The sequence below is a fragment of the Spermophilus citellus genome (genome assembly GCF_964194105.1).
Source record: "Spermophilus citellus genome assembly, chromosome: 7".
Classification (NCBI taxonomy): Eukaryota; Metazoa; Chordata; class Mammalia; order Rodentia; family Sciuridae; genus Spermophilus; species Spermophilus citellus.
The window spans coordinates 65,038,135-65,060,763 of NC_138188.1; the positions used below are offsets into that span (position 1 = coordinate 65,038,135).

Here is a 22,629-nt window from a genome sequence, read left to right on the forward strand (position 1 = left end):
AGTGAACCAAAGTTCCTAAAATGAAATGGCTTAAGTAGATAGCCATAATCTTTTGAGTCAAAAAGTAACTGAACAAAACTAGTGAAAGGGGCTGTGGTAGCCAGACTCTAAGATGGCTCTAGGGAGCCCTGCCCTCCAATAGTCACCCCCTGCATGATCCCCTCCCATTGAGTGTGGGCTGAACTCGGTGACTCAATTCTAAAAAGGAGAATAAAAAGAAGAGATAGTATGTGATTCAGAGACAAGGACATAAAAGGCCCACCTCCTTCATTTACAGAGATGCTCATGAGGCAAGGAACAGAGACTCCTCTTCCTCACAGCCTCACATGAAGGACATTGGAAACAGATGCTCCCCAGGCTTCAGATGCCCACTGGCACAAACAATATCTGGGACTGCAACCTCACCAGAGACCCAAAGTCAGAACTACCCTATAACACAAACTCCCAGTTTCCTGACCCACAGAAACTAGAAGAGATAACAAATATTTATTGTTTTAAGCTGCTAAATTTGGGGGGAAATTGTTACTCCAAGACAATTAATATAGAGGCTAAAAATTTGACACAGCATAAGGGGTGCCAAGCATGTGCCATACCTATATAATTATCTCCCCCAATGACTCTCTCAGGCCTGAAATGCTGTAGGCCCTACCTTGAATAGTACCCTCTGTGTGCAGTCAGGATATCAAGTTTTAAGGATAGCAAAGGAATTTTCCTCTTCTGAATCTCCATCTTCTTTCCCCTTAAGAACCAACCAGTTTCACTGTCAAAAATAGTTTTGAAGGCCATTAAAAACTGAGGCCAACCACAGTGCCCCAATCATAGTTAGTTAGAAAAAAGGGGGGGGGGGCATTCTGTGGAATGTACACACCCCACCTCCACCTTCATGGTTCCTCCTAAGTTTAAACAGAAGCATTCCACTCCACCCTCTTAAAATGAAGTGTTCTCACAAAGCAGACACTGGAGTACAGAATATCTTTTTACCTCAACAGTTTGAATACCAGAGATCTGCCTTAAAGAGCCAGGCAACCTGCAGTTCTTCAACCAAAACACTACACGGTTACTAAAAGCAAATAGTATTTCATCTCAAGCATCAAGTACATTGTCCATGCCATCATGGATTATAATGCCTTCTATTATATTAATGATAAAGTGTTTGCATATTATCAACAAGTTTCACCCAGGGAGAGCTAATCCCTCAGTTATGTTCTTTGTTGAATAGCCAACAGGTTCCTTATTCACCAAAGCAAGAGTCAAGAAATGCAGATATGCTCTTCAATCCAACCACCTGAACCAAAATTATCTCACCATTATAACATCATACAGCTTCTAGGACAATTATACTATTTCAACACAAAAATATTAACTAGGAAAGCTTTTAAGTAGCCAAATATAAAAACAAAGAGACATGTTCTTAAGGCTTGGCTATTGTGAAATAAAGTTATAAGCTGGTAAAATGAAGTCATAAGCTGGTCATATAAATACACATTTTCAATAACAGGATTTTTAAAAAGATTTTTTAAAATAATTCATACCTTTGTTGACTCCACTTGTACCATTTGCAATTTAACATCAGAAAATAATCACTCCAAATGGTTCTCCCCGCTATGATTCACCACGGTGAATGATTCTGCCACTCACAGCAAATCAGAGAATGGTTCGGAATGGCTTATTTTCCTGCTCCAATAAACTATGACTAGGCATTCAGCAGATTTTTCTTTTGTTTCTTATTATTTTGCAGAGTCGAGAAAAAATATGAAAAATAAAAGAAATAACTGAATGGGCCACTGCTTTCAAAACTTATTTAGTCTTGCTCATTTATGTCAAACCTGTTATAATTCACCTCCATCCTGCTGTTTTTCTGCTGTTTTCCATATCATGGGACCCTCACGACTAGACGCCCATTCTCTTTTGGATCCCAAGGCACAGTTTACATTTTCACATAAAATTCTTAAGTATCCACTGCCCAAATGGATGTGTCTGATAAAATTAAAGTATTTCATTGGTCTTTTGTTCTAGAAATAATTGGCACAAATCTCCTTCATTGCATTAATTTTGTATCATTAAATCTATCCAGCAAGTATCTCAACACCCACTTAGCCATGCTGGGTCCCAGCCCAGAAAGTTGACTTACACGAAATAACAATGAGGCCCTTTGACAGTTTCCAACACACTGCTTTGATTAATAGTTTTTTTAATTGTATACTTTTCCTAATTCAGGAGTCTAAAGTCATTAGCTACTAAAAACAGCTGCTACAGTTCTCTTTATCCTCACAGTCTCATCCTTAAGAGTGTATCTCATCAGCAAGACACATTCAACCTGTCAATGCTTAAACTTCTGGGGGGAAAGCACCCAAGTCCCTAGCCAACCCTAAATTTCTAGGGGAAAAAAATAGTGGATGATGACAGATCCAGTGAGAGAGAATGATCTTCTCATTATTTTTCAAGCCAATGTAGAAAGTTTTACAATCCTATGTCTTCTCAAAATATCTACACACCACACACACACACACACACACACACACACACACACACACAGCTCTCCAACACTCAAGCTAGGACTAATATCCCACCAACAGGGTCTGAGTTAGGGTGCTAAAAGACACTGTGTTGTCAAAACTAGAGTTATATGAGGTACATTTTGAATAGAAATAATGTGATAAATAAAAAAATCATATAAACAGTTTACCTGTATAACACCTAGCACCTTTTATAGCCATGCTCTTTGTGCTTTGCTGGGTGAAGATATCAGCAGACTAGTAAGTTTCAAACTCTTTTGATCAAACAAGCAGTTTTTAAAACTATCATCAGTGTATCTAGCATGTATCTGTGTTGTGTGTATGCATCTATGTTTCTCAAGTTACATAGATATTTCACTGTGATGTGAACTCATAAAAATTAAAATTAGAATAGGAAAGACACAGTAGACACAGGCAGTCTAAAATAGGCTTGCTCCACCCCAACAGACCATGTCCTGGGCTGCACGTTCTCCATTCTGAAATTCTATTGATAAACCATGTTCTGCCCACTCATACTTATTTGTTTTGTGGGCAAAAGCACTATATGTGCTTCTTGTACACAGCATTTTATAATTCATAAAGCATTTTCATAAACATTATCTCAGGTAATCCTCACAAAAATTCATTCTTCATCTTACAGACTAGGAATTTAAGTGATATAAGTGCCCAAGATCATCCAAATAGACTGTGGCCAAGCTAGACTTGAAACCAGGGCTATTTTTTGAGATATATGACAGATTAAATGGGCTTTTATGTGCCCGTCTGGAAACCACAGCACCATTTACAATATTACTTCTAAGGGAAAATGCTATCTGAGTTCTAATTAACTGACTTGTAAAGAAACTTTTGGAATACAACTAGATCGTAAATTCAGGACTGCATGTATTACATATTTCCAAATAAATGTTTTTTCATACAGGATAATCTGAACCTTTTATTCTACCCCAATGCCAAAAAGTAAATCATATAAACACCCTACCAAGGAGTGCTGATATGCTTATGTTCTCTAAGACTATCAACTAATATACAGGGAAGCATATTTCCCTGTACATACTCCCTCTATTTGTATGTCCAATTTCATGACCTGAAATTAACTGACCACTTTCCTTTATCAGTGTTTACAAATCAGTAAAAATTTATTTATATATATAAATAAATTTTTTATGTATATTGAGAAACCCTATTCTGCTCATTCATACTTATTTGTATTGTGGGCAAAAGCACTATACACACACACACACACACACACACACACACACACACACAAACACACACATATTAACCTATAAGCATTATGCTATAGTGCTAAGAAATTCTCTGCCTTTCAAGGCCAAATTGTTGCAAAAGCAGGAAAGAAAGTGTCTATAGTGAATGTTGCTTTGGGTCAAAAAAGTGATTGGAGATACCAAAGATTTTAGTTTTCTGCCTGCTCATTAAGGTGAACTGACACTCCAGATTCCTGCTGGGCTCCCTTGAGTTTTTTGGAACCCTGTTTTCTTTAGATTGCCAGCACCGATTAACACTTTTTCTTATGCATTTTGCTTTTTTTTAAAAAATGTATATTCCCATTGTCCCATAACCAAACTTCTGTGGCTCCCTTCTAAGAACATAATATAAAATATCAAATGTTTTAGACATTAAGTATTTCTTCATAATGGTATTCATAAAATGGAAAGTGACAGGTAAACTCAGTAATACATCATTCAGCTATTTTGAATGATAAGCTACAAATGCTGTATAGCAGCATCAAAAAAGTTCAAAATTACAGTTGAAAAAATATAACATAAGTTTTATTCACATTATAATTATAATTATGTAAAAATGTCATGAGAAAAAAAAAGACTAGCTATAAATGTTGACTCATTTTGGTTAGAAGAAGTGGAATTATACTTCTTAGAGGCGGCTTCTTTCTTTTCTATTTTTTCCAATTTTCCCTGGTGGGGGTATATTATTTTTTATAGTAAAAAGGTGGGTATTCTAAAAATTAGCATCTAATAACTTATAAAGAATTCCCATCAATCAGTAAGAAAAATATAAGTAACTCTAATCAAGACAATAGGAAAATAATCATAACACTTCAGAAAAGAAAATCCAAGGGACAATAAAAGGAAAAGATATGCAGTCTTCTCTTATAATTAGAGAATTCTAAATTAAAATATCAAAATGTAATTTAATTCCATAATATTAACAAAAATTTAAAAGTTGTATAAAATTTAAAAGGGTCAGGTTGTGTGCCATATTAGAGCTTTTATACACAGCTGGTAGGAGTAAAACTAGAACAATTATTTTAGAGAGTAACAATAATATCTAATAAAGCTAAAAAATGTGAGATATATACACTATAAAATTTATATACATGTACATACAGGTTACAAACAATGTTCATTGTGGTATCGTTCATAGTAATAAAAAATTTAAAATAACCTACATTTTAATCAATAGGGAAATAGATAACTTAATTGTTCTATTTTCATATAATGGAGTATTATAAAGCAATAAAGATGAATGAATTTGACCTATATGTAATATCACAAATAAATCACAAAAGCACAGTGTTCAGGTAAAAAAGAGCTCCACATAACATAAACAGTTGGTTCCATTTAATTAAAGTTTTAAAACATGCAAAATAAAGTTATATTAAAGGAACATTATGGGGCTGGGGCTGTAGCTTAGTGGTAGAGCACCTGCCTCGCACGTGTGAGGCACTGGGTTCGATCCTCAGCACCACATAAAAAATAAATAAAGATTTTTTAAAAAAAAGAACATTATGTTCATCATAGAAATCGTATAAAAACATTCATGGAATATCTAAACATCAAAGTCCAGGATAATGACAACCCTGGAGGGAAAGAAAAATGAATAGGCTTGAGGGGATAGGTATTCCAGAAGACCCAAGTTCTAATCTGTAAAGTAACACACACACACACACACACACACTACACACCACCTAAAGTAAGATTAGCTAAGCCATATCAGAGACAACAGGATGTACATTTGAAGATATATAGATGGTCAATATTTTTGTGGTTTTCCTTAATATTCAATATAAAACCTTGCTTTTAAAAAAAAATGGGCACCTGAAACTCACTCTTTTCAACAGAATGAAAATTGCTTTCAAGAGTCTAGAAGTTTATCTCTAAAATAAATTAACAGGGTACTCTAAATGAATTAATCAGGACCTGACACTGATACAGATTCAGAGAAGATGACCCACCTAAAAGAAGTCACTTGCAGTCTCCCAGGGATTTTGGTACTGACACAGCCCATATGCTTGCTGATCGACTAGTCCTTGGAAACATCTTTTAAGAACAAGAAGCCCACTCACTCTGGTGTGGCCAATCAGAACTGTGTATTTCTTTGTATTTGGCTGGGGAAGTGAGACAGGGAAACAAGCACCAGAAAAGACTGCAGTTTACTGTGGTGAGGAAGCTCATGGGTCAAAAACGCAAATGTCGTGGTTCAAAGTGCTCCAGCCGAATGCAACACTGTTTAGCTATGTAGCAACAGGAATCTGGTACCTTAACTTCTCTGCCTCCTGGGAGGCACTGACTTGTCCAACCCACAAAAGCCTAGAGACTCTCAATTCTTCCAGAATGACCGCAAAAGGAGCCATTCTTGGAAGGACCCAACACGGAGAGCCATGCTTCTCCCACTGACTTGCTGTTAAGGAAGAAGAAATCACTGCCTTGAAAGAGGTCAGATTCTAAGTCCCTGCCTGATCTTGGAGGCAATGATTATTCTTTTGTTCCAGTAGAGGGTGCACCCTGGCAGACAAGCCAGAATGCAAAGGTAACCAGCACTCGGGGACATATCCTGGGCACACAGCCCTTCCCAGGAGACCCATCATAGAGGATAAGCAGGCTCACAAAGCCAACTTCATCTTCTCAGATCAACACTCCACCAACTCTACCACCGTCCACAACTACAACTGGCCTGGTCCCTCTTCAGACTTTAAAGCAGCAGATTTATCCATTCTAACTTAATAATCCAAATAACAGAAGACTTTGGTACTGATACAGCCTATATGCTTGCTGATCTACTAGTCCTTGGAAACATCTTTTAAGAACAAGAAGCCCCCAAATGGTCAAGGCAAATCAGCCCAAAATGTGTGTTCTTTCAACTTTTGGCCATCTAGTCTGCATTTACAGAAAACTTCAAAATGTGGTACAAACTTTGATGTTTAGCTATTCCATGAAAGATTATTTGCCCTTCTTCCTTCGGGAACATTTCAGAATTCAGATTGCCAGTCACATTTTATTCAAGGCAGCAGATTTGTTCCAAGGTGAGGGGTAGTGGACAGGGCACTAAGTGGACAATAGACCCAGTGATTCATAGATTCCTTTGCACAGAGTTGCAGGTGTTTGGGGAACAGAATGAAAGAAAAGGAGGCTGATTCAAGTCTCAAGACTGTCCTCCTGTCATGAGATTACCCAGAAGTACTCACAATTATCATAGTTACTCTCAGAAATGTCAAAGGCAGGCACTCTCCTGGGCCTTTAAGTCTCCCTTCTTTCTTTGAAAGTGCCCAGAAAAACAACAGGCCAACTAAGAGCTTCATCAAAAACAATTGTTCACTTAAAAATGGTTACCACAATGCATTAGAGTATGTCTTATCAGGGATGAACTATTTAATTATTTCCATTTGTTTCCAGACTGTTTCAATAAAAGGAAACCATTAGAAGCATTAGGGAAAAAAGTTGAAGAAAAACTGTGGAGTCGATTCCAATGATCATAAGGGACTTAATAATATTAATTTAAAAAAAGAGAGAGAGAGAGAGAGAGAAAGAAAAGGTTGATTTCAATTCTAAGGCAACTCAAATGTACAAGAAATCTACTTGTATTCTAAAGACAAAATGTTACATATGTAAAACAGCCAAGACTCATCAATATTTGAGAGTTCAACATTAGGAAAAAGAAGTTTTGAGCTTAGTTCTCCCAGAGTATGCTTGCTTAAAATTGACAAGAGTAAAGAATCAGAATACAGGTGGAAAGTGGAAAAAAACATGTGTTTCAAAAAACAAGTGCATATGTTTATTGTACTATAAAACACAAACAAGCTATATGTGTATATAGCTTATTTATTTCATATATATGTATATGAAATTGGGAATATATATGTATATAAATTGGGAATTTATTTCATTTATTTCCCAAATTTTATCACACACTTACATCCCATAATCCAAGTTTCTACAATAGGTCTTATGTTAGTCAAATGGAAATAACAATAATTCAGGTGCCCTTTTAAAAATACCTTAGTGAAACATTCATGGGGTTTAACTGGATTTTTGTGGTGGAAAAGTCTTTATTAATACAGTTTTATTGATTTTGCAATTAAAAATTTGGTAGAAAATTTAGCATTTTCATTACTATTAACCACATAGTTTCCTACTTTTATTCTATTTTTTGTTAGACATTGAATCTCAGATTTAATAAACTTTCAGAAAAGGTGAAAAAAAAAAATACTTCAGTGAGAATTGCATATCTTTTTTATGGTATGGTCCACTGAGTTAAATGAAACAAGTGGGTTTTTTTTTATTTGAATTATCACATTAACTATCAAGTTTTCCCTTTTCTTCCTCTGAACACTAAAAGGTTTGAAATAATAAGGCTTAATATAAGGAAATCTCCATGACATAGGAACATCACCTCATTTAAAAATTTAGAACAGTTCAGGTATTTACCAACCCTGGAAATATATACACCTGGGTACACATGCAGAGCCCACCTACAAGCCCAGGAGAAATTTACACATCAAGACCCCTCTGTTTAGGTGGGCAAAGTCTGCTAGAAATGCATGTTAATAAGAACTTTGGCTGGGCAAGGTGGTGCACTCCTGTAATACCAATAGCTTAGGAGGCTGAGGCAGGAGGATGGAGAGTTCAAAACCAGCCTCAGCAACTTAGCAAGGCCCTAAGCAACTCAGTGAGACCCTATCTCTAAATAAAATACAAAAAAGGGCTGGGAATGTGGCTTAGTGGTTGAGTACCCCTGAGTTCAATCCCAGATACCTGAAAAAAAAAAAAAAAAAACTTTGGGGAAGACAGGTCCAAGATAATGGGTGGAGCAAAAGCAAGACATATTGAGCATGTTTTATATGCCTCTGTTTTAAAGGTTTTATCTCACAAAGCTTAGCACCACCCCATGAGGCACACATAATCTATTTAACAAAGGAGAAAGGGAAAAAGAAGTTCATTGTGGCTAAGGGAGCTGCCTGAGTTTATGCAGTGACTTCAGGGATGCAGGCTTTGAAATCTTTGAGAGTAGGACTATCCTTGGCTTCTGACCCCTGTGGCTAGCAAACAGGAGGACATCTGTAAGCATCTGATAAATGGTGAGTTGAATCTGACCATCAGGTATCCCCACTTCAGTCAATTCAATGCATTCTGGAGAATGGCATCAGAGAGCCGCCAACAGAATGAGACACAACAAGGAAGATCAGCCATCCTGGTCTGGGGTAAACTGAGTAATTTCATCACTCATGTTCTCTACAGTTCTAACTGCCCCCTCCCTATATTACCGTCTTCTTGCCATAACTCTACCCAGCCCTATCCACCTGGCAACTATGAGCTTACTCTCCCATTGTAGCTGCCAGCTTTGGCAGAGCCCAAAGCCACTCATTCCTCGCTCCACTTCCCAAAGGGAACCAAATGCCAGAAAAACCACTGGCCCAGTCATGGCTTCCATCCTTTAACTGCTGGGATTATCCAGGCCCCAGGGCATTCTGGCTCTCCACTGACAACATTGTTCCAAAGTCCACCAACTTGCAAGTAAATGTTGGGAGTGGACCTCCAGATGGGCTTGATGAGTCAGGGACCCTGGCATAGCTTTGAGATAAATTTTAGGCGGAAGGTTTGTATCTGTCTAAAGTGTACATCTTAGGTAGTTATTAGAAATATCTGAAGGGGTTTGTGGTCTTTAATATGGGGTGAGGAGGAAATAGGAGATGCTTGGTAGTCTCCAGTGTATACCCCACAGGTGGCTGAGGGAGGGCTTTAGAGGCAAAGACACAAAGACTGTGAAAAGAGGTGTCTGGGACTGGGGTTGTCGATCAGTGGTGGAGCACTTGCCTAGCATGTGTGAGGCACTGGGTTTGATTCTCAGCACCACGTACAAATAAATAAAATGGTCCAACAACAACTAAAAAACAAATATATAAAAAATATTTTTAAAAGAGGTGCCGGGCATGTGCCCAATGGGAGAGGCTGTGCTCCCTCCAGCCTTCACCACAGGGTCCTGCATGGTGTCTCCTCCTCTGCAGGGAGCTTAAGGGAATACTTTCCAGTACCCTCTCTGCACTGTGGTTCAGCCCATTTTAAAGCAATGGTAAATAGTAAAAGCTACAACTACCATTTGCTAATCACAGGTACCAGGAAGGCTTTTTACCAATTGTAACCCCCACTAAGGGACTTGTCATTTCCCCCATTTTGCAAATGACAGTCTGGGGTGGGTATTTAATAACCTCTCCAAGTCTCCTCCAGTGATCAGCTGCCAATCTGGATCCCACCGACCATTCAGCCAGCCCTGGCTCTTAGGAAAGAGATCCCAAGCCCCCACTGCAGCCCATGTCTTTCCAGATTTTGTTCCCAATACAAAGCTACTTAGACTCCAAAGCCGCCTACTTCCTCTCCTCTTGCACACGTAGGCAGGGATGAATACCTGAAAACCTCATCACTCCACTGTGGGAACAATTTCTATACCCAGAGTTTCTTAAGTTTTCATCCAACATGGTGAGAAAGGACTTAAATCCTGAGTGACATTAGCAGCTGATCTCTTCTCCTGGCCTGGACCAAAATCAGCTATGGTTCTCCAGTTTTTTTCCCTCATTTTTAGCACAGGTCAGGGGAAGCCTCTCATCTTCTAATATGCTGACCAAGTCTTGGGTCTTTGCCTAAGTTTTCCGTCAATTTGGCCACCAGATGACTGTCGAGGTGTGAACTCAAAGAGATAATTAGGCGACTCAAAATCCCAACCAGGGTGGGGGGTGGGGAGGTAACCCAGGATTAAACTCAGGGGCACTCAACCACTGAGCCACATCCCCAGCCTTATTTTGTATTTTATTTAGAGACAGGGCCTCAGTGAGTTGCTTAGCACCTCGTTTTTGCTGAGGTTGGCTTTGAACTTATGATCCTCCTACCTCAGCCTCCCAAGTCACTGGGATCACAGGCATGTACCACTGCTCCCAGCTAGGCTAGAGATGTAGACCACAATCACTGCCAAGAAGTGCCAGTAAGGCCCTACCGATGTTCAAACACTTCAAAAGTCCCAGAAGCATACCTCTGGAAAGAACCTTAGAAAAACTTCCACCCTGACCTCTCATTTTACAGTAAGTAAACGAAGGTTTACAGAACAATCTGACCATTCTGTCTCCTTCCCTGCTCCCACATAGCATAGGGCAGAACTTGCATTCAAATCTAGGATGCTCTTAATCCAAAATTCATGTTTGTTGTGCTACACATGCAGTCTCCTCTAATTTTATTTATTTTTAGCCATTAATATAATTATATTTGGTAATACTGCCCTGAATAGCAGAAACGAAAGAGTGAAGCAACCCAAGCTTTTGTGGAATGTCAGATACAGAAAGGCCTTTGTAAATCAACATTAATGAGGGAACTGAGGCATAGACATATAAAAATGCTTTCCCAGTAAAATCCAGCAAGCTGAAGACAGGACAGTGCTCAGACTCTAGTCTGTAACCCCCTTGTCCAGAGCTCTTTTGTGATATCCCAAGGAAAAACTGTGGAGATGTGGCATTTTTTTTATGTTATTAATTGCCATAATACTTCCTCTTTCTTGCATGTTGAGACAGTTAAACTGCTCATAACTATGACATTTTCTGTATTCACAGGTGCTGCAATCATATGGAAAAATATAAGTACCACTAGCCCAAATAACAGGTTAAATTTAAAAAGAAATAAATTTGAAAAGCAACACATCTACGGTTATTTTCAGCTGAGCAATCCAACCCCAACAGTGTCCGTCAACGAGCTCAGATGAAGGCAAAAGAGCCTCCCCTGGCAGCAGTCCAGCAGGCCTGGACGCGGCCCCTGCCTCCTCCAGCCCTCTCCCCACCCCTCTGCTTTCACAGACCTCCTGCACATCAGAGGCCACAGGGCAGGAGAGGGGAGCCGGTTTTGTTTTCTGTATAATAAAGATTTCAAAAGGCTAAGGAAGGCAACTTCCATGCCTTGCTCTGCTGAAGTTCATTTCTTAATATTTTTAAGAAATATGTAAACAAACAAAAAATATTGCAAATGTATACAAAGCCCCCTGGTGGAAGCATATTTAACAACCATTTTAAGGGCTTGAGTTTTGGAAAAGGAGAATTATGGCATTCGTGGTATTTTAGGCTGCCTGTGGGCTGGTCAGCCTGGGAAGAACATTCAGGTATCTGACTTTGGCAGCAGCAAGAGACCATGAGCCAAATCGCCTGCCTCCTGGACCACCTTTGTCTAATGACAGAATCCTTTTCCTTTTCCTTGTAGCCTCCAAGCAGAAAAACCCAATATAAACCTCAGCAGATTTCTACCCATTTTTATTCTACGTTGCTTTTATCTTGTGTTAGAGGCAGGAAATCAAGGGGCATAATTTCATTTACCTTTTCTTTTTTCTTTTTCTTTTTATTTTTTTGTAACTTTCGGGAAGAAAATACCTCTGTATCTCCCAAGACAACAGATTGCTTTGAACAAATAAAAGACATGCAGGTTTCCGGCTACCAGTTTGTCCCATGGAGAGTTTTCATTTCCTTGTAGGAAAAAATGAACAATTAAAAAAAAATCCTCTGAAGATATGTTAAAGACCACATTTTGAGATGGAAATGAAATAAAACGCTGCCTGTTCTATATATTTTTTTAAACTCAAAGAAAAACTTTTTTGACTTTCATGATGTGCATATGGCCATTAATTTCAATGTCATATTATGGTTTTTGGCTGAACAGACAGTATGTATGTATGTGTGTAAGCAAACAAAACAAATGCATTTTGTATTCAAATTTATACAACTCCATACATTTTTATGCTGTTTATTTGAAAATTAATTTTGGCTTAGGCCTCAGAGACAGCAAATGTTGTCAAGATTTGAGGGCTACCTGAAAAGCCTTGGGGACAGCATTACCCTTATGCATAAGAAACAGCAAAATAAAATAAAAATAAATGAATTTCCAAATACGTCATGGCTAATCCCTTGAGCTGACCTACAAATGAATTATGGAGGTTTTGCTACAGGACTGGGTAGATCTGGTGATTTCACTGAGAGATTTATCTTATTTTCCAACTTATTTTCATATCTTATTTCCTTTTCTTTTAGAATTAGACTGTAAATAAAAGGGCTAAGACTGAATGAAGCTCCCTTTCACAGAACTCATATTGGATTGATAAATTAAAAGGGTGAGATGAGTTTTGTATGACCCATCCTCAAGGATTTGGGAAATTTAGCCGATGCAAAACAAGGCATTAATTTGGAGAGGCCTAGCTACTTACAATGCTTAGTATTCTGACAATGATGAATGGCATCATTCCAAGCAAATGGTAATTTCACTTTTTGTGACAGTACTTTAGAGCAAAACCGACTTTCTTCACACAAAGAATTTGCAATCCTATTGAACAGAGGCAGTACCTGAATATCAGAAATCCTTCATTGTTTAAGTATCATCTGATATTCTTGATTGGCTTCAAACTGAAGGTTGGAGTTGAATTAGGGAGAACGGAGGTTAAGTCCTAACCTTGAAAGACTTCGCAGCCATTGAAACGCTGCCTTTGGGCACTTATTGGCCTGTATTTATCAAAAAAAAAAAAAAAAAAAAAAACTTTTCAATTCAATGAGGGGAGGGAGAAAACACAAAACTTGTCACATTCATCAAGTGAAGCCACTGGAAAGACATCTACAGAACACCCAAAAAGCATAATCTTTCTGAAGCGCTGATAGAAATGGTAATTGGATGGGTCAGGGAATAATACAGCCAAAGCAGAGGCAAGGCAGAATATCCCAGAAAAAAAAAAATCAAGGTCAAAAAGAAAAGAACAGACCCTTTTTAACTTGCGGAAAAACTTACACTTGGCCTTTGTACTCAGGGAAAAATATACCTGTTGCTACTGGAAATTTACGTCCTCACAAAAGCCTCTCAAAAAGAACTTTGGGGCATAAAAAGCATGAAAGACCCTCAGTCTCACAGCTTCACCTTCATAGTGGCTCCATCAAAGTAACGTTTTCAGAAAGCACAAAAAGATAAAACAAAGAAAGAAGAGTTGTTCTTTAAAAAGAACAACTGCAGCCGGGACCCTCTCTCACTCTACCCAGACAGCCTTTGCCAGCAGGGAAGGTGGGAGGGGGGCAGTAAAATGGACTTAAACTCTTCCCCCAGGGACAGGGTGGGGGTGGGGGGGAACAGCTCTCCTGGAAGACTGGCAGAGGCTGTGGGCATATCTCCCCAAAGAGGAACAGACCTGACGATTCACAAAATGTGGGTAGCAGATCTTCCTGCCTTCTTTGGCTAATGAGCTCATCGAGGCAGAGCCAAAGGACACACAGGAACAGATGAGTCGTCTGGGGATGCTGCATTGTCCCCGTCCCGTTTTTTTTTGTTTTTTTTTATCTTACACAAACACTTCCTCCCTTGATGTGGGAGGCTTTGGGCACAAGCAGAGAGCTGATGTTTTGGGCTGCATCCAGCTGGAAAAGGAAGGGAAGCCGTGAGTAGCTCGACTCGGGGAACTGTGCTGATGCAGGTGCCTGACAGGAATATCAGTGAAGGGGAAATGGTCCCTGAAAAGACAGTACCTGGAGCCCCTCCCCTTCATCCCCAGGAATGAAGAAGAGAACACCCACAACAGCTCCTTAGATAGATTCCCTTCAGAGTTAGAAAGAAACAAGCCAAAGCTCACCCTAACATTTCCCTCTCAACTGTACAAATTTACTGATATGCAAGAAAAGACAGCATCATTTGTTAATTTGCAAAATTCTAAGGTGTCTATATATACCCATTTCTATTATTCCGGGATTTCAACTTTGCACATCAGAGTTTCACAGTGATGTAAGGGAGGAGATGGAGTTCGTGATTTGTGGCTGACAGAGCCACATCATATTTTAGGGAGATGACATTGCTATTGATGGCTTCTTCTAATCTATTCCCAGTAATATGCTCATCTGTATGTTTTCCCCGGGCACCAGAAGAACAATCTCAGCACCTAAAACACTATGTCATTTCTTTCCACAAATCTCATATGCACATATATTATTATTATTTAACGTTTATTAAGTACCAACAGTATGCTAGGCACAATAGACATAGGGGGTCATAAAAACATATTTAACGCATCAAAAACCACAATAAAAGGATGCTGTGTTTGTGACAGAAAACAATAAAAATCTTTACAATTCATAGTTCAAGATGAAATGCACCCTAAGTCTCAGAAAAGCCTTGGTATAGCTGGCATATCAAAAAAAGGTATTATAATTTTTGCTCAGGGTAAGGGATGTTATGCATACCTTCCATTAAACATGATCTTCCTCAACCTCCTCAACATTCTGCAATAAACAATGAATTCTCTGATGCAAGGTATTAATCACTTATCTGATTGAACCTCAGCACTCTGCATCATCTCCAATCATAGATACGTTATCTGAAGCCCTGGGTAGTCTTTCAAGTGAACTTTTTTGCATAACAGTATAATTTCACTGAAACTTTGAAAGGTTAAGTGACTCATCTAAGATCAATGCATGGGATTCCTTTGACTGTTTTCCTAAAGCTGCAGTTCATACACACACACACACACACACACACACACAACACCACACAACCCACAGCTGAAGAGTGATGTATTTCAATCACAAGTTTGGAGATATAGAGATAATACTAAATAGCCAATTTGGACATTGTGTAGACACACCATTATTCTGGCCATGATAGAATGTATACAATAAGGGTCTCAACTTCCTCACTTGGTAAAGCTTCTTCTGTCATGGTTTATTGTGGGGTTAAGAGCATAAACTCTCTGGGGTTGTTGTTGTAGCTCAGTGGTAGAGTGCTTGCCTAGCATGTGTAAGGCACTGGGTTTGATTCTCAGCATCACATAAATAAATAAAAAAAAGTTTCATCAAAAACTAATAAAAATATTTTTTTTAAAAAGAGCATGAACTCTGGAGCCAGACTCCTTGGGCCTGAATTCTGATTCTGCCACTTTAAAGCTGTGTGACTCTAAGCAAGTTAAATAACATTTCTGTGTCTTGCTTCTCTTTTCTCATCTGTTAAAAAGATATAAGGAAAGTAACAGTAACTTATTTTAGAGTTATCAGGAGAAAGAAATAAGCTAATTAATGCATAGAACATGCTTAATACAGGGCCTGGCACATGGTGAGCACTGAAAAGCTTATTATTTCATCAGAGTCCTAGCACTGAGCAGCACACAGTATATAAGACAATGCTACTGAGACTCCATCAATAAATCATGTGCTACAAGTTGCTTTTCAATTAGTAAAAATAGGTTTACACTAGCCATTCAACTCTCTTCCCTTCAACCCCTCATGAACCGAAGTGAATCTACAAGACAGCCAGCTAAAACCCCCTAAGTTGGCTTCCCTGTGGGTCACCATCATTCAACACCAGACTGATGGGTTGAGGGTTAAGGAAAGACCAGACCACAGTGCTAGACACTTGGGAGGTAGAAGAACTGAGTGAATGAGTGAGTGAATTAATGAATGATCAGACAGCGGTTAGAAGCTCAAAGAATCCAGTGAAGGGTTCAATTATGGATTCTGGATCTTCTTGAAAATGTGAAACTCTCAACAATATGTGGTAGAATTTGCATATTTTCCACGTGCTTTCCACTCTCTAATGGAACCATCGTACATCCTCTAGATATACCAGGTGTTACCATCTCTACAGAGGACCTAGAGGAGACTGAGGAAGTACACTGCAGATAGGCTAATAAGGCTCCTTGTCCACTGACTAAATTATTTAGTTTTAGTTGTAGAAAAAGTCAAAGCTGATGACTAAATTAAGACTTTTTGGATTATTAGTCAACATCACCTGGCTGTGCATTCCTTAGCCAAATTAGGATGAACCATCAAAGGTGCCATATGTAGGAAAACAATCAGAACTGGTGCTTGGTTCAAGGGAAAGAAGATGCTGTCTTCTAACGTATTGTTTATTGTGATAAATATCAAGGGATTAAATAATCAACTGCTATGAATTAATGGCAGCCTAAGACACAGTCTTATCCATTGACAAATTTAAAATAATGGCTTTAGACAGCTTAAAAGTATGTGATACAGACTTGATATCACAAAATACAAGCTTTCAAAATCATTTTACTGTCCCTATTTCCTTCAAGCTCAGTTATTCAAAGGGAATTAAAAACCCATCAGGACTCCCTCGGTGATACAAAATTCATGATACTTTACTTAAGGAAATTACTATGGAGCATAGAATTCTTGGTAGATTTTAACACCTTTCTAAACCACCTTTTTTTCCTGAGGGATATGGCCCACTTTCCGCAGCTCTAAGCTTAAATGTGGTGCCATTTAATTACACACAGACTAATAAAGCAAGACGTATTTAAAAGTAATTTTGTAACCTGTACATACAAACTCAAGCCTGTGGATGATGAAATGTTGCTAAAATTATCCTTATCCAGTAAAATTTATTGCAGTGATGAAAATCTTGACATCTATTCCAAAGTTCAAATTAAACTCCAGCGTAATACAGTAGCCCGAGTTAGACCAAAGTAAATAAGCAATTATTTATAGTAATTCTGTGTGTATGTGTTGCACGTATTTAACTTCTCAGAAGAAGTCAGTGAGCCCACATTGTGGGGAGCACTGAATTAATTACAAGCACAACAAAAGGGTGTACTCTACAATGATCTCAGCATGTCACTTTGAATTTATCCATCTGCCTAATACCCACCTGTCTACTTGCTCTTTCATTTAACCACATATTATGGCATCAATATTAACTTTCGGATTTGGGTAAAACCATGGCCATTTCCCAAGCTCTTTGCCTCCTAATAAACACAGACTGGAGGGGAAGTGCTGAAAGCTGCAGCAATATTTTTCCCGTGATGTTTGCTACGAATCCCAGCTGCATAACATTGTATGTTAATAACCATTATTTAATTAACAGATGAAGAAGCCCTTTTGAGCTGCTCTGGCAGATTTTGAACTTGATCTTCTATCATTTGATGTCATGCAAGACCAGATAAATGACAAGTCTTTCGAGAGTCTGCAGAGCCCCTTCAGAACAGCTGCACGGTCTTCCCCCCTTCTATGCAGCAGGTTTCTCACTTAAGAAAAAAACACGCTTCATTACATCGCCTCTTACTTGAGCTGCAAGGGTCTATTCAAGGAAGATAAGCCTCTTAGAAATGAAGTAGCGTTGAATTTAGGTTTTGAGTGACAGCAGGAAGATTTATCCATTCAACAGACAATACCGCTTTCTCTGCATTAATCTAGGAGGCGGACAATAATCTGTTTTTGAGGCCTCATCTCATCTCTTTCCCACAGCAGAAGGTGATTAGAGTTAGGAAACAGGGACTGTGAAAGAAAACTTGAGCGCTATCTCTCCAGCCCTCCTGTTTCCTGAAGGGGTAAGAGGGAGCCTCTAGGCCAAGGGCGTCAATCACAGATTCACAACAAGGATAGGATGCTTCACCACTGGGAAACAACGGAGAGGCCACAGGTAAAGAAAGGAGTGAGTCCCGGAGCCCAAAGAGTAAACCATTATTGTTAACTGTCCAAAGAGAGAAGAAAGTACAAAGAAGTCCTTCGTGAGTGAAAGCCCTTGAATTCCTCCTGGCCCAGCCCAGACAAAACTCTGACATCTCTCTGGACTCAAGACCATAGTAATATCACCTGTCCACAGGTTAAGGTTCAGTGAAGTCACAGATTAGCTGGTCTGCAGACAGCAGCCTAGAGAGAAGATGAGACAAAGATTCTGCTTAACCTTCAAAACAGTGCCCTGCCATACGTGAACACATATTTGCATAACGCTAATCTCACTTCTTACATCATCTTCTACAACTCAAGAGAGGACTTTTTTTAAAGTTATAAAGTTGTAAAGTTGTAAACTTTTGTTTTATTTATTTATTTACTTACTTACTTTTAATGGGGTGCTGAGGATCAAACCCAGGGCCTCACACATGGTGGGCAAGTGCTCTACCACCAAGCTACAGCTCCAGCCCAAGACAAGCTTTTTATAGAAGCCTAATTATTAATTCGTAGCATCTCTGCCAGGCAAGCACTGAGCACAGAGTACAGGGTGAATAACTCATGGAATACTAGTAACCCACAAGGATATTAAGCTGGCATCCGGCATCAGATTCTCATTTTATAGGCAATATATGGTATTATCCTCAGCACAGAAGGCTTGCCATTTTATTAGTAGAATATTTGCTCATACTTTGTAGTGCATAGTTTGATTAATGAGCCTTGGAGTGAATGCAGAAGCTTAAAACAATGTGTCTGCTTTGGGACATGTATATTTTTATTTGAAATGCAAACACAAGACTGTTATTGTCACATCACAATAGTCAGGGATGTCTTTTGGAGGCCACTCACAATCTTGCTACTTTTTCCCTTACCACAACATGAAAGCAATATCAAATATCTAAAAATAAACATAAAAAATAAAATCTTCATCTCCAGTTACTCTCAAAGCACCCCTGCATAAAAAATAATTGAAAGTGGGCCCAAGAAGATGTAGAACAAAGATTTTTGAAAAATAAGTATGAGGCAAAATGCTTTTGCATGGGACCTATTTTCCTGAAAAGGCAGTTCACTGGAGGCCAGAAGTAACTCTCTTTCAAGTATGAGTAATTAATTTAGTGAGTAAGTAAGCAGAGAAAAAGTCACAGATATTACCACAGAATTAAATCAAGTAGCCCCAAATGCCTCCTACGGGGGAGAGTAGATTGTGTGTTCTCCAGAAATCAATAGAGTCATCCCATTTTGGCCTTTCCTATTGCTAAATTATGTTTTGTTTTGTTTTTGCAAAATGTCAGATCGACAACAAGAGACTTCCTTGACATTCATCTCACACAGTGCTGGAAATATCTATTCGTCCATCTTAAAACTACTGTCGTGGTGACAGGATGTAATCCATGTTCCAAGTCCCCTAAGAACCCAGACTCAACACCGACATGACTAAAGAAGATTCTGGAAGGAAAAGTCCACCACCCAACCAACTCCTTTGACAGAGCATAGAGTCTGTGCTCACTGAGTGGACTGTCCTTCAGGAGAGTACTAACAGCTCCAAACAAGAGGAAGAGGGGCACCCAGTGCCTCAGGGAAGTTGGCTTCATTCCTTTTTTTAATATTTTTTGTTGATGGACCTTTATTTTTTTAATTTGTTTAGTTTATTTTATTTTTTTATATGCGGTGCTGAGAATCAAACCCAGTGCTTCACACATGCAAGGCAAGCGCTCTACCACTAAGCCACAACCCAGCCCCCAGCTTCATTCTTATTAACTCTGGGCCTCAGACTCCTTCAAACCCATCATTACAGCACCCTTATAGACACCGTCTTCACCTACTGTCTCCATAATCAAAAGTTGACCTTTCGAGGGGCAAAAAAAAAAAAAAGGCAGAGAGACTCTACCATCAAACCCTGCATGACAGGCCTAGTCAGCACCTACCATGATAGTCTTTATTTTCTTTTCTCTCTCTCTTTCTTTCTTTCTGCCTTTTTTTTTTCATTTTAATTACTGAAGACTCCTGTTTTAGAGAAACCCCTAATTGCTTCATTTTGAGATGTTATGTTTAACCTCAGGAAATGGTGTTATAAGACCTGGCAAACAGCTTTCTGGTTGTTTCAATCAGTACCAGATTATGAGGTCCAGCCGGGTAAGAAACCTATTCATTTTCTTGCCCTGTCATCTTGATCTTATTTGAATGTCTGGGGAGCTGGAGGTGCTTAGCGGGCCCTGGGTTTCAGGAGTGGGGGTGGGAGGGCCAGGGAGAGCTGTGAGATGTGTTAGAGACACTGAAAGTTTTCATTTTGACCCCTTAATGAGAGCGACCTTTGACACAGGCTGATGAGTTCCATGCCTGTCCTGGTGTGCTTTTTGAAAACATTTGACACTGGTCACAGGTCTGACAGGGATATGACTAATGAAGTCGTGGTATAAAAATAATGGGCTGCAATTGCAAGTCATTTGCATGAAACCAAACTCCTTAAAAACTTGTCTCTGTTCACTTTCTGTTTTCTAAATGAGTCAATAATATGAATCAGATGGCTTGAAGGGAATAGACTCCCAAATATTCCTTCTATAAGTTTGGTAAATTAGTTGGCATTTGGTGCAATTTTTGTTGCCTTGAGGCCTGGTTTAAATTGGACCGTAGTTACTAAATTGCTAGGGCGATTGCAGAATGTGTAGGATAATACATAATACCTTGTTTTTCTTAAGCGTTTCGTCAGAGAGCTTCTTGTGAGGTCAAGGGACCCAGACAGCTCTTTACAAAGAATATCAATTGAGAGTAAACCAAGAAGAAATGGGAGGAAGAGCTTGAGAGGGAAAGGAACAGAGTTGCAGAATAAAAGAAGGAATAAGAGAGTAAAAGTAGAAACAAGAAACAAAACACATCAAAAAAAAAAAAAAGGAAGGTAACATGAGTTGGGGACCAAGAACACAAAAGGAGAGGATGAGTAGGAAAAAAGAAGGAAAGGGGAGGAAATAGAAAAATAAATGCAGAGGAGGTGAAAAAAATATTTAAAGAGAAAACCCAAAAGAAAAAAACTACCATTTCTCTATCAATTTACCTTACAAAGCTGTCTACGACTTAGCCTCACACAGTGGCAAGCATGCACAAAACCAACCCCTGGGCTCACAGGCACCCACTTGCTCAGGATCCAGTCTTCCTTTCCTTTGACTCTGCACAAACCAGCCAAGTGCCCGATGTTTCAGCCTTTTTCCTCAAAACATCTCCATCATGGAGAAGTGTTCGTCCAAACCCTTCTTTGTATCATCTGCATCTGGAAGCAGCAGCCAGGAGGAGACTGACTACACAGGACCCTTTCTAGAACTTTCCTCCTGTGTGGCTCATCACTGATGGCTTCAACACATGGGACTTACCTTATGATTTGTCCATATCACCACACTATTTGGGATTTCATTTTGCTCACCTGGTGCATATGACAAAATTAAATATCTTTTAATTGTCCCTTAATTCAAATAAAGAAAAACACAAATGACTGACAGATATACACAAATGCAATGAGCAAATGAATAAAAACACAGGTTGCTAGGCACCAAGGAAAGTGCATACCCAAGCTTGAAAATGAAGGGGCTCTGGCTGTGACCTTGGGAAATTTATCTCGCTTTGTCTCAGTTTCTTCCATCCTAAAGCGAACAATTAAAAGATTGTTTATAAAAGTCCTAGCAAAGTAGTACATGGCTCATCATGAGTAACCACAATAAAGAAGGAAGGGGATATACCTTTTAAGAAAGAATTGTTCACCTTCCATTTCTACATAACAAATCAACAACTCTACTAATATCCTTCAATGACACAGAAGATGTGGGATAGAACATACACATATTACAAAAACTAACCACAGTACACCTGATAGCACTGTACATTCTACTCCCACAACCCTGAAATACCAACAAGTGTCTCCCCTCTCTCCCCACCCCCATTTTCTCCTCCTCTCCCCAACATCTTTCAAATTCCCACTCATATCCTCGAATCAGTACACACCAGCCCTACCTCCCATATTTACTCCTAAGGATGCACAAACTCTGGGTTAACTAAGGGTAGTTATGATTTGATCATAGTTCAAGATTAGTAAATACTTTAAAGTCAATTTTTGACAAATATTCTATTGTGGCCTAATTCTTATAAACTATGATCAGTCATAGTTATTTTCAGCTCCTACAATCTGCCACAGTCTGACCACCCCAACCCCAATGACTCTAGACACACATTCATTTACTCTGTGAGTTCCTGCTTACAAAATATAATTTATTTATATCAGAAAGGCTTCTGAGTCCAGAAGCAGGTTTTGTTATTGGTTTCTGAAATAAAGACATAGAAGACAATCTCGTTCTAGAAGACAAGGTTAACATTAAAGGACAATAATAGATTTTAGGATAAATCTCAAAATAGCAAAGAGTTGTTTTT

At 38.9% G+C, this 22,629-nt stretch overlaps 1 protein-coding gene across 17 annotated transcripts in view; it reads right to left on the reverse strand.

The window, feature by feature from the left end:
• The window catches only part of MECOM (MDS1 and EVI1 complex locus), a 562,082-nt gene that overhangs the window by 459,322 nt on the left and 80,131 nt on the right, over positions 1-22,629 (reverse strand). Inside the window, exon 1 of one of the 17 annotated variants that reach the window (XM_081301363.1) lies at positions 1,533-1,688. The exons of the other annotated variants lie outside the window; for them this stretch is intronic. The gene's annotated coding sequence lies outside the window, so the exon portion shown is untranslated. Of the gene's footprint in view, positions 1-1,532; positions 1,689-22,629 lie in introns of those variants that run through there. 17 annotated transcript variants of the gene reach the window in all.